Below are 12,651 nucleotides of genomic sequence, written 5' to 3'. Positions count from 1 at the left end.
CTCAAAACGTGTCAGCTGAGTAGGTATCAAAACAGTGAAAATAATTACTGCTGATTATGAATTTTTCATTTTTCCGTCTATGGGCTTTTGAAACGTCTTGGAAGGATTCTTGTAATATATGTCTTTTTTTTCTTGGAAATGCTAACATTGTAAGTTAGTAACACTTCTGTCTTTTATTAACATATTAACATATCTTACTGACAGAGAATGAGCTCCAAATGGAGTCCTAAATCACAGTTATAGTTTATATCTTAAAAAGGAAGGCAGATGTAATTATAATAGTATCATTAAGGAGAACCTCTGTAACAGTAATTACTTTCTCAGTGCTGCACTCAGTGTTTAAATGATGACATTTGGTTGAACCAATTAAAGTATTCTGATGCCTTTTTTTTTTTTTCTGGCAAATTATTACTCAGTTAAATCTGATTTTTGGAATATATTGATTCAGTCATTTTTTTTCACCCAGATAAAATGATTTATATTTGATAAGGGTGAAATGTTTAACTTATGCTGTATTAACTTTCAATTCTTATGTGGGAATATAAACTAGCATTTAAAAAAAAACAACAACTATTTGACACACAAATTCAAACCAAAATATGTAGAACACGTTATCTAGTAATAAAAAACCCAAATATTTTAATTTTTTTAAATTTGATTGTTGACTTTACATGTCGATATCTATTTTTCCCCATGAGATGAATATTCATTTCTTTCAGGATCCCAACTGAGCTGTGAGCAGTCTCACTTATTTATAGAATCAGTTAGTAACAAATTATGTTTCTGGTGACTTTGTCTCTAAAGTAAAAAATATAAATTAATTTTCTTCCTTTCAGTTTCTTGCAAGATCATATTCCTCCTTTTTCTCTATGATTCTGTAGAGACTCCCATCTCTTTTTCCCTTCAGATCTCTGGCTATTCACATTCTTTGATCTATCCAAGTTGACCATGGCCTTGTCAATGGCAACAACTTGTTGTTTCTGTGTCCAGTGTTATGGGATTGTCTCAAGCGTGTGAGGGTACTTTGGGAACAGTTCATTTCTATGTGGGGCACCCATTAACTCGCTATAGGGCAGTTTTTGTAGGCATCTCTCCGTAGGCTGGGATGTCTGCAAAAGGATGAAGATAACCCATTTGTCAACTAATTTCCTGAGGCTTTTCAGCAAGGAGAGGAATGGCTTTTTCACTCTGGTTGAGACTAAGGCTCCTGTGCAGGTTTTTAAAGTAGATCTTCAATATCACCCATTGAGTGGGACAGAACAGCACATGTTTGCGTCACAAGTATTGTTGAAGTGATTCTTCATTAGGGGTATTAGATCATGATCTGGAGCAACTCTTTTCACTGAATCAATGTCAGGGCCTGAGAAACTCACAGCAGTTCCAGTAGTTGGTGTTGCTGTGTGGGTATGTGGAAGTTTCTTCTATTTTGCTGTCATGAGGCCATGTGGTCCACACTCAGGCTTGGCACAGACTGGGTTCCCCGCAAAACCTGTTATTTACATCATGTTAGACCTGCAAGACCTGTTAGTTGGCTCTATGTTCTAGGCTCTGAATATCTACCTTTGGCTATCTGGTGGTTGAAGATCTGGCTAAGCACCATCTCTTTGTAGGTGGTTTTAATTCTTTTACCTGAATTCTATTAGAAATTGTGGTTAGAGCCATAAGAAGATTTTACTGTTGTGTGAAAGCCAAAAGCTTTTTGTTGTGAGTAGTGGTAGAGAAGACAAACTGAGATCTTCGTCGTCCGTGTGCTGTTGGTGAGGAGACTGCTTGAATGGGGAAGAAATTGGTTTTGCTTCTTGCTCTTCTTAGTGCTGCAGTGAAAAACTCTAAGTCCAAGCAGAACAGAGATGTGAAAGAAGTCTCACTCCTGTCTTGAGATTCCTCTATGGGGTCATGGGGATGGAGAGGGACACATATCCAGAAACCAAAACTCAGGTTTTGTTCCAGAAACAAATATTTCAGTGTAATTGAGGTTTTGTGATAATAACTAAACAATGCTTCTTAGGAGAATAAAGGGTAATTTTTGATACTTCGTAGATTTTCATGAAACGGTGATGTTGTTCTTTAGCCAAAATAAATAGCTTCCAGTATTTATAACATACATACAGATGACAATCTTTTTTTTTCAGTCTTCATCCTGTTTTAATATTCCCAACATGGTTTAAATATGAGTATAGGGCTGTGCATTTCACTTTCCCAATTGTTATTTAATACTATTTTATTCAGGATATTGCAGATTTAGTTTTTTTGTGAATGTAGAAAAATAACTTCTTTAGCAACACAATGAACATTAATAAAGCTAACAAGGTCATCTGCAAATTACTGGAATAATATGCTTTTGCTTACAGGCAGATTTTCAGTCAGATATGAGTAATGAACTGTAATTCCTGTTGTTTCAGTTGAAAGATGAAAATGTAAGTAGAATTTGCAAGGAAAACAAGAAGAAATGTTATTTGGCTTGCCCTTCCTTGCTATCTATTAGGTAGAGGTAGCAGAGGGAAAAGCAATCACGAGGATTTTCGGTAATTAACCTGTGCCTCCTAGGCATAAACCAATTTCTGAAAGGAAATTAGTTGTGAGAGAAAATGATTGAAATAATTTCCTTCTTTACATCTTTGTTCCACTGTCTTACTGGTAGGACCAAGGAAAAATAAATGTGTATAGAAATTCTTTGACTATCAACAGATAGTCAAATATTCGTTTCAAGGAATATTTAGTCTTTCTCACTTTCTTTCTCAGTTAATAGGCAGAAGTGGTCTGGTTTTTGCACAGTTTAGAGAATTTGTGTCCTACGATGCAAATCTCAAACTTGCGTGTCCTTACCTGATTTGTACACAAAAACCAGTAAAACCCATATCTGTTGACATTAAGTACTTAAGGTGTAGATTTTGCTAAGAAATTGGCAAGTATTCCTTGTTCTTCCTGGATGCATGATGTCGTCTTCTCAAATCTGGTCCTCTGCCTGAAAAAATCTCATCAGCCTTTTCTCTTCTGTTCCCACTGGAGTGTGTGTACCCTCCCTGCCCAAAACAGGAAGACCTGAATGATATATTTGTGTCTGCTCACTCTGCCTGAACATGATGTAAAATGTGACAGGTGCAAGTATTCTGAAATACTCCTCTGGGGTTCTAGTGATGTGGTGGCTGTGCACCCAAGTTTTCTTGCTGCAACTTGAAGATCACGTAATTTGAAAATACTGCAATCTCTTACATTTACTTGTTGGTGGTCTACATGGTAAGGTCTGCTTGCTGAGGCCAAATTTCAGCCCTCACAGTTTGTTCTTTTACAGTTATGATAATCCAAATAAGAGGAGGTGAGATGCAAATGAACAAGCCAGCCTCTCTCCACTTCAGTTAGAAGTGTTGTTAAAGAAGGAAACTTTGTTTGAAGAGATTGGGATCAGCAGAGTCCATAAGCGTACACTTGAAGTTACTCTTGGGAATAGTCCTCAATGAAAGTTAAATGTATGTGCATGCGCATTCAGCTGCCAAACAATTAAAAAAAACAAAGCTAAGCAATTAAAAGGCAGAGATGAGATATTCCCACTTGACGTGGCTGAACGGAAACAATGACTATTAGTCAAGGAGCAGCTCCAATATCTCTTTAAGGCAGCTGACAGCTTCAGCGTCATTCCTATTATGAGGAATGTAGCTGAGTAATATGGCAGAAGCGCCTGCCTGCCTCGTGAGAGTAGCCCACTAGTTTACAGAATCCTGCTTGAGTGAATAATACTTTCACTAGCTTTCAGTATTTGAATGAATGGGAAATAAGACAAATTATTTAAGAAGTTATTACTTGGACTTTGGAGATGAAAGTTTAAAAATGATTTACAGCAGTAGCTTGGTTAGAATTTAGGCTAATAACTAAATATATGGTAGATCATTTTCTGTATGGAAATGTACATTACTTCTGTGACATTTCTTTGAAGGTAATCTCAGGATGCTGAGAGGTCAAGAATTTGGAAGGGACTTAGGGAACACTCAGTAGGTATTTACAGAGTGGTTGATATCTTTGCCTAGTTTCACTGGTTAAAGACATTCAAAGAAGAAAACATCTCAAGTAATGTGCTTTTTTTGAAACGTTGGATTCTGGGAGCTCAAAGGTGGTGGTCATCTTGTGAGTCATTATCTTATGTCTTTGATTCAGCATACTGACAGAGACTTGAAAAATTTGGAGGTGAGATGTGGAAGTTTCTGATTTCCATGAGAAAAACAGCTAAGAGCGAAGTTTTAGGTTTCAGTTCATCTTTTGAAATTCTCGTTGCATCCAGCACAAGTAGTCTGTGTATTTGTCTGAGAGCTAAATTTCAGTAACAGTGCATTTCCACATTAATATTTCCTACACATGGAAAAACACCTCAGAAGTTTAAGGAAGACCGTTTTGCTTTTTCTCTTATTTATGCATTCAAGTAGTTGTTGACACTTCTGTTTTGTAAAAATGTTTCTTTAGGGAACCTAAAGCGCCTAATACCTCTTAATCTGTGGAAAGAATGTCAGAGCATCTTTCTTTTCAATCTTGGTTCTGATCATGCAAGTAGAGACAAGCTCATCTTTGGTCACGCAAACCGTGTACATCTGTGGGGCTTTCCATATGCTTAGAATCAGAGATAGCAGTGTGTGCTTTTGTAGTGCTGTCAACTGAAAAATTCTTCCCTTAAAATTTGTTTAAAATCTGATAACGCTTGCTATGGTTAATTATCTGATCCAAGATTTTTCTTGTGCATGATGTCTAAATTTGGTTAACCACATTGATTTCAAAACTGCACATGAAATTTCAGCTGTTTCCACTAAGCTCTTGCAGCAGATTTATCTTTCCTATGTTTACTTAATAACCACAAGTGCTCGGTGATGTACCAGCAAATGTTTGTTTATAAGTGAATATAAAGACAGAAAAGTCAGATTTTGCAGAAAAAGAAAAGGTGTAGTATTTGTGTTTCTAAATGAAACAAAGTTATCTCAAAGAACAGGAATCTGCAGTTGGCTCTTCAAATTTCTATTACGTAGAAATTCATGAGAAATGAGGAATTAAAGAACACATTTTAAGCACTGGAGTAGTTTGTATTGGGCAATCTTTTCTCAAGCCAGGCTTCTCTACTGCTGAGATAGCATGGCACAAGTACAAGCCTTTATTCTTTGGTATTTTCAATTTTTTAAAATTTTGCATTGGATGCACATAATCAGTAGTGTAATCTAATGAGTGCTGTGCTCTGTAGCACAGTGTGTGACGTGTAGCAGGACTGCAGGGGTGGCATGTGTGAGAGGTACACATAGGGATAGGCAGCTCATTTTTGTGTGTTTAGATTGGGCTTATTTCCCTGTTTTTTGTGACACTGGATTTGGATCCTGTGAAAATGACTGTACTCTTAGAATACAAAGCATAACACAATTTAGAAATAAGAGCTTTATATGCTTTGTATTGATGCTGTTTTGATACAAGTGATATCTTAGTAACAAGTACGTGAGAGAAAAGTAAGAGTTTAAAGCTTTTCATCTGACATTGGCAAGTCATTGGGCATATTAGTATTTCATTTAACTTCCTAATTTTTTTAATGAAGTTGTAAGCTTCATTCATTTAATTTTGTGTGGTAGGCATGTAAAATGGTGCCCTGGCCATGCTGCTCTAAAAAGGGGTTTCTCAGATCTGTTGCATCTGCTTGCAAAAATGTTAGCAAACATTTTCTATACAAAGATCAAGTCTAGCTAGTGGAACAGCTTTCTTGCTCTGTTTATTGTTTTGTGGAACCCTGGATCTGATAGACTTAAAGTTGTGGTAACGCTAATACGTTTTGAAAGGAAATGATTTAAAGATTTGAACTTTACTTTGTTAGCTGATACACAACAATGCTTTGAGCATTGTTTTTTTTTTTTTCTGAGCAAACAACCACATAAAAGAAAGAATCCTAAAGCATGTATAGGTAGGATTGGCTGTGTTTTCATGAAGAAAAGAAGGAAGTGAACTGTGTGACTTCCTGACTTCAAGGCTTTTGTGAACCATTCTTGGCTTCTGCTCGTATGTACTCTCTGTTTTCTTTCTTCAGGCTCAAAAGAGTGGTTAAAAGTTATGTTTTTTGGCTAGCTTCTCTCTTCTACACTCACCCACAGTGGAAATAAGTGTGCATTTTGACTGTGAGCGGTGTTTCTTTGGAAGCTTTCCACTTGTTCCTTGCTACTTCATTGCTGCTACTGGGACATAAGAGATGGAGTAGTGCTGGGCTGAGGTTCGGATGTGTTCCCCATCCTGGCCTCTGCCTGCCAGCATTGTGCTGGGGCTGAATTAGGACCTGCTCCCTACTGTGAAGGAATATCCTGCTGTTCATTTCTTCAGTGACAGCACAGCTCTTGTAGGAAACACGCTGGCAGTAGGAATGGAGAGGATGCTATTGTACCATGACAGTGCTTCTTTTGCATACACAATCGTAGAATCCTTAAGGTTGGAAAAGACCACTAAGATCATTTAGTCCAACTGTCAGCCCTTCCCCACTGTGCCCACTAACCATGTTCCTCAGTGCCACATCTACATGTTTCTTGAACACCTCAGGGGCAGTGACTTCACTTCCTTGGGCAGCCTGATCCAGTGCCTCATTGCTTGTTCTGAGGAATTTTTCCTAATATCCCATCTGAACCTCGCCTGGCACAACTTAAGGCCATTACCAAAATCCCAGACTGGAACAGATATCCCCTTGTAGTTCCCAGGTATGGAACTACATACATGTAAATATTCAGCCCTCTAAATCTCCCAACATAGAGATAATTCAGTCATATAAACTTATCTTGTCATTTCTATTAAAGCTCATTCCTCTGCTTGTAAACAGGTAACCTCTAAACACGGGCCTTTACTTAGGAATTCGTGGGTGTTTTCTTTTTGAGTCATTTTTATTCTTCCCTTGCTGTTCTTTCAGGATGAATGCTGTTCAGCAGGCAGAACATAGTTATTGCTTTGGGGAAGTAAATTGTACTTCTGGCCTTTCCACTCTGCTACGTAACTGTAGGTGATTCATTTTATCCTTTGTATCTCTGTTTTCCAATCTACAGCTTCATTTTATGGTGGCAGTTAATCTTTCGGAGTAAAAATTTGAAATCTACAGATAAAAAAAAGATTATATCTGTATCTCACTAAAAAAGTATCCTGCAAAATCTACCAAAATTGCATTACTGTCCTGACAGGAGAAAAAAAAAAAGGCATATAAAAAAAAAAAGCCAAAAACATCCCTCCAAAATGAGCGCTGTATATTTTGCAGGATTTTGCAAATTCTAAACTTTAATTTAAAGTAGAATAAAGATCAAATTCTGCTTGCCTTACGCATGTATGAAGTGGATGGTTGTACTGTGGTGATGTGCTGCCAAGGCTGGAACAGTGAATTCTTTCAGAAATGTTCCTCTCCATCCAGTGCTAAACTTCGTGAGGTGATGTGTGTGCACACAGTGCACACAGTGCAGGGGACTGAGCAATATATTACTTTGTTTTTACTTTTTAAACCAAAGTAACTTGTCTAGAACCCAGGAGCCAGATGGCCTGGTGTAGACCACTACTGTGGACTTTCTGTTCATTTAGGCAGAACATGGTGCTTGCTACCTTTATTGGTACTAGGAATTACTAACATGGAAAGGCAAAGTTGAAGGGGTATGCATTTTATGATGCCACAGGGATATGTATCCTTATACTCAAAATGCATAGAGGCTGGTTGGCATTTGGTGTCATTATAGGAGGAGAGCAAGGGGTCTTTCCAAATACTTTTATGTCCTTTGCTTACATGTGTTTTTATTGTGTGAGTAGATTGAAAGAATACCTTTGGTAACCATGTTGTTTTATGCATGTACTGTAATACAGGGATTTTTAGACCCATGAAGGATTCAGTCCATCTTACTGTAATCACAGTGGCTTTGCTACAACAGGGTCTCTGTAGATTCTTCCTCTCTGGAAGAAGAAAGTCCTATGATCAGAAGCAGTAGATAATATTTTTGTTTTGTCAGAATGGAAGTATTCCTTGGAACATGTCCTAGGGTAAACTTTTCAATGGATAAAAATGATATTGCTTAATTCTCTTTTATTTGGTAGGTAAATTCCGTGTGTAATTCAATTACTGTTGCTTTGACTTCCTTTTTCTCTCACCTAGAGTCTTAGCTGTGATAGACGTTTGTGACTAAACTAGCCATAGCCAGCTGTAAGTAGAAACTGTAAACCTAGACTGGGTGGTACAGTATTGCACCTGACATAACATGCCATGCCAGTGGTATACTCAGTGAGGCAGAGGACATCCTCAGGTTAAAAAAAAAAGAAAAAAAGTCAAAGGAATTGAAGTATCCGTGGCTGGGTATCATAGGAGCAAATAAGCATTTAACTAAGTGAATCTGAACTAGGAGTTAGAACTATGTTCTGAAATACCAGGTTTGAGAGGGCTGGGAAAATCTGTCCCTGATCAAACTGAAGAGAAGCTTTACCCAGAGAATGAGGTATGATTGCTGATGTGATCTCCTCCCCAGAATGTTGAGTCTTTGGGAGAAAAAGGGGACTTAAAAAAAACATGCAAGATCTTTGTTTTTGAAATGATCTTTCTAAATACAGTGTAATTTCAGTAGACTAACCAGTGCTTTGGTTTGAAGACAGAAGATCCTACATCACTGCAGCAGCAAGCTTTGACAAACTTCTGGGAAAAAACCTTCTTCAAGATCCAGATTTAGCTGATTGTGTTGAATGTCGTGTGTGTTTCTCAAGTGGCCATATTTCAGCTAAGGATGGGTGAACTGCCAGTGCTTTGTCACCCGTATTCCCTGAGAACATGCTGAGAGACTTGCCAGCATTGAGTGTGGAGATGGCTAATACAGTAACTCTGAAAGGTACAATTCTTCACTTTAGTGAAAATCAACCACTAGAGAATTAGATGGCCGTTGTAGCCCAAATGTGCTACAATACTGTTCCCATTTTATTTTCTTAAGATTACTTGCTCTTTGGAACAGAACTATAGCATATAACATATACATGATTTCTGTTTTATCATGCGGAAATATTACTGCTACTTTATAGTATAGTTCTTTTCTGACCTAGAAGATTTGAAGATCGTTTGCAAATATAAGAACCTGTGAAGGTTGTAACTCAGGCATTAAGAGGTACATCCAAGGTTTCCCTACATGCAATTAATGTTGTGCAGACTGGCTCAGTAGCACATGTTCCTTGTTAAAAAATGTTTTTTAGTTCTGTTAAAATTAAAGTGCTGGGCAGGGTGCTGAAAAGAAAGTGTTTCTACATTACTGCAGTGTTTCAGATCCTTTCCATCCAAAACCTCGAGACCTTCTAGTGATGAAAATGGAAAAAAATATGGAACAGTTGTTTGCAGAACTTTTTGTTTGTGAACAGAGTTCAGTTTTGATGACGCCCTGGTTGAATCTATTTACAATTTAGTTTCCGTTCTGTATCATCTGGTAATATTGGTGGCCTGCTTGGGAATCAATATTCTCAGGCTTTAGGGTGCATTGTCACGGAGTCTGTGACCAGAATTTCAGGGCCCCAGAGCAGTCTGTCTGGCTGATTCCTGGAATCATAGAGCCATTAAGGTTGGAAAAGACAACTAAGATCATGTAGTCCAACCATCAACCAGTGCCCACCACGCCACCAAACCACATTCCTCAGTGCCATGTCTACCGATTTCTTGTACACCTCCTGGAATGATTACTCTACAGCCTCCCTTGACAGCCTGTTTCAGTGTCTCCCCACTCTTTCTGAGAAGAAATTTTTTCTAATATACAACCTGAACCTCCCCTGGCTCAACTTAAGGCCATACATTGGAGGTAACTTCATTTTCACAGCAAAGTTTAGCAGTTTGGGGCAGATTTTGTCAAGTACCTCGTTTTGAAATGTCAGAATACTTTTCTTGCCACACTCCACCTTTAGTCCTATTTAGAAATCGGGATCAATTTACTACACCTGGTATCTGGTCTTTGGTTGTGACCATTACTGAGTAATGAAGAAGTTGTTGCAGTGTGCTAAAATAGCAGTTGTGGAACTCATGAGCTTATGGTTTCCTTTATGCCCTGAACCAGAAGTGGGATATCCCTGTTTTCTGAAATATTCACAATGTTGCATGTTATCTGTATTAAATACATGCTGTTTTAATACACCATGTAAGCTGTACTAAAAGTAAAAAAAAAAAAAAAAAATTTAGCAGCAAATAGTAATTAGAAAAAAACTTCTGAAATGGTCAGCAGCAGCATCTCCTCTAGTGGAACACAGTGTTCACTTATTTTTATGTTTAGTGCACAAAATTTCTGCTTATAAAAACAGCCTTCGAAGTTACCAGGTGTAACATAGCACAAGTGTTGAGTAGTGCTGCTGAGCCCAAGCAGCTGCTGCATTTTCCCTGTTTCAGTGGTGGACTTGAAGTTGAATAGATGCAGTGTAAGTATTTTTTCTGAATGCTGAAATGAATGGATTAGGTCACTCTTTTACTCCCTTTGTGTTTTCTCTCTGTAAACTTTTTAGAAACCTGAGTTTACTGTACTTCTTTGAAACAATTTTCTAAGAAAGTATTCATTGAACATAATTTATTACGGTGGGTGTTTTTTTTCCCCTCTCCTTATGATGTGAATTATACAAGTAACAGTTGCTGTGCAGTTTAACCACTTATTAGTGGTAAGTGGCGGTGTTATAATGTGTGATGGAGCATTTTACACATGCAAAGAATTGTTTGCAATCAAGGCAGAAGGGAACATGGCTGGAATAAATTTAAGTCGTGAACACAGTTCTGGAAACCATTAGGCAAAAGGGACCTTAGAGAAATCTAATTATTTCAAATTACAGCTTCGTAAAAATTGAAAATGTGATTTAGAAGGAGCAACTTAAAAGTCATAAATAAATTTGTAGTATGAAAAATACCTTTTATGCAGGCAGTTTACCCTTTGTGGTAGCTTTTGCGATGCTTTTTCTGCAATATAGGTCCTTGATAAACAGCCCCTTTTACTCTTGAGATTATTCTCATCTTTCTCTTCTTTTAAAACGAAATGAAAATGTATGAGGTATTTTGGTCTAATCAGGCAGATTTCATGATTTCATTTATTTTGTCTGTGAGATATAATTTGCTCTAAGTGCTGCCACAGAAAGGTGGGCTTCTACAGCTCTATTATGCTCCCTCAGTGGCTGCAAGCCCTAGGTGCTTGTCCGATCGAAGGTGGGACCAAACAGGACAGGGTCTACCAGGGAGGCAGACTGCTCCACTGAAACCATGTGGAGGTGGAGATTCCAGAGCCAGGATGATCTTTTTAGATGATTAGATTACCAGGTCTCTTCTGATGTGCTTTGTAGTGAGAATGCAGCACTTGTGTTGCTGTGCTGCTGGAGCCAGGGGTTTTTGCGGTACCAGACAGGCAAGTGTGCAGCAAAGATTGTCCCTTATAATCTATTGGGTCTTTCGTGCCTTCATGCATGGGATAGAAACATTCTAAAAGGGATGGGCGCTGCAGCATGCATTAAGGAGGGAAACAGATCATAGAATCACAGAATTTTCCAAATTGGAAGGGATCCATAAGGAGCATCAAGTCCAGCTCCTGACTTCACACAGGACCACTCTGTGACCACGGATGGAGAATAGGAGAAAGGTCTTTGAAAAATACTTAAGGTCGTATTTAGGGTTGTGATAACTGACCTTGGCTTAGATCAAAAGTTGACTCGGGTTTTGCAGAAGTAGAAAAGGAAGGAAGCAAAATTGATGGAGTTTAAGGGCAAGACAACTGACAGACTTCAAATTATCCGCCATTCAAAAACTGGAAATGGAAACAGGGGTTCTAAATTTCAGTGCTTGGTTCTTGTCAGCAAATAACAGATGTTCTGTTGTCTCACGGTTCTGTCTGCACTGAGAGATGCAGAAGGGTTTCCTGGTTCCCAAGCCCAGTTGAGGTTCAGCCCAACACCAAGCTGAAACACGATTGTAGTCTATTCCTGCCTCTGTCTCTTCCTTGTTCCTGACTGCACAGGCATGCAAGCAAACAGAAGCTGTGATGCTTTCTCAGGTGTGGGTATTTGAAGGATGAGGACTAGAGGTTCTCTGCACAGAGTATCTTGCAGAAGGCATAGCAGATAGGAGTCCACTCTGTTATTTCAAGCGATAAAGATTTTGCTTTCATCCAGCACTGAGATGGTGAAGGTGTTGTAAAATAAGTGCCTGCATTGTTGCATGTGAGTATTTATTTTTCATTTAACTAGCTTTTTAAATTAGGAAGTTTCTTTAATAATAACATTAGAATTTTAAATCTTTTGAACAAGGAAAGAGTCCTGTGGAAATATGGTATATGTGCTCTGTTGCTGTCAGTGTGTACAACAGGGCCAACTCGGTGGCTGCATGAATAAAAACGTTATTCTGTCAATCTCCAAAAACTGGAATATTTGATGTCTGAACTTCGGTTCTTTTAAATCCAGTATTAGTCTGATAGTATCTATATTGAAATGTTGTACTTTGTGCTTTGCTGCCTTGTATAAGTTTTATCCATTGCTTTTTTGTTTGCTTACTGTTGAATATATTTTATGTTTCAAATTTTTTTCAAATGTTTCAAATTCAAATTTTATGTTTTATTCAAAGAAAATGTTACAAATGCTGAAAAATATTGTCAAAATCATATATGCTTCCTATCCAAAATACCAAAATAATGTACTTTTCCATCTGTA

At 38.0% G+C, this 12,651-nt stretch overlaps 1 protein-coding gene across 1 annotated transcript in view; it reads left to right on the top strand.

Annotated features, from left to right (window-relative positions):
- The window catches only part of SLCO5A1 (solute carrier organic anion transporter family member 5A1), a 73,607-nt gene that overhangs the window by 16,306 nt on the left and 44,650 nt on the right, over nucleotides 1-12,651 (top strand). The gene's annotated exons all lie outside the window — the stretch shown is intronic.

Source organism: Meleagris gallopavo, chromosome 3, assembly GCF_905368555.1.
Source record: "Meleagris gallopavo chromosome 3, MGAL_WU_HG_1.1, whole genome shotgun sequence".
In the NCBI taxonomy this organism is placed as follows: Eukaryota; Metazoa; Chordata; class Aves; order Galliformes; family Phasianidae; genus Meleagris; species Meleagris gallopavo.
The sequence above is the reverse complement of the archived record's forward strand: the minus strand, read 5'-3'. Positions and strand labels throughout refer to the sequence as shown.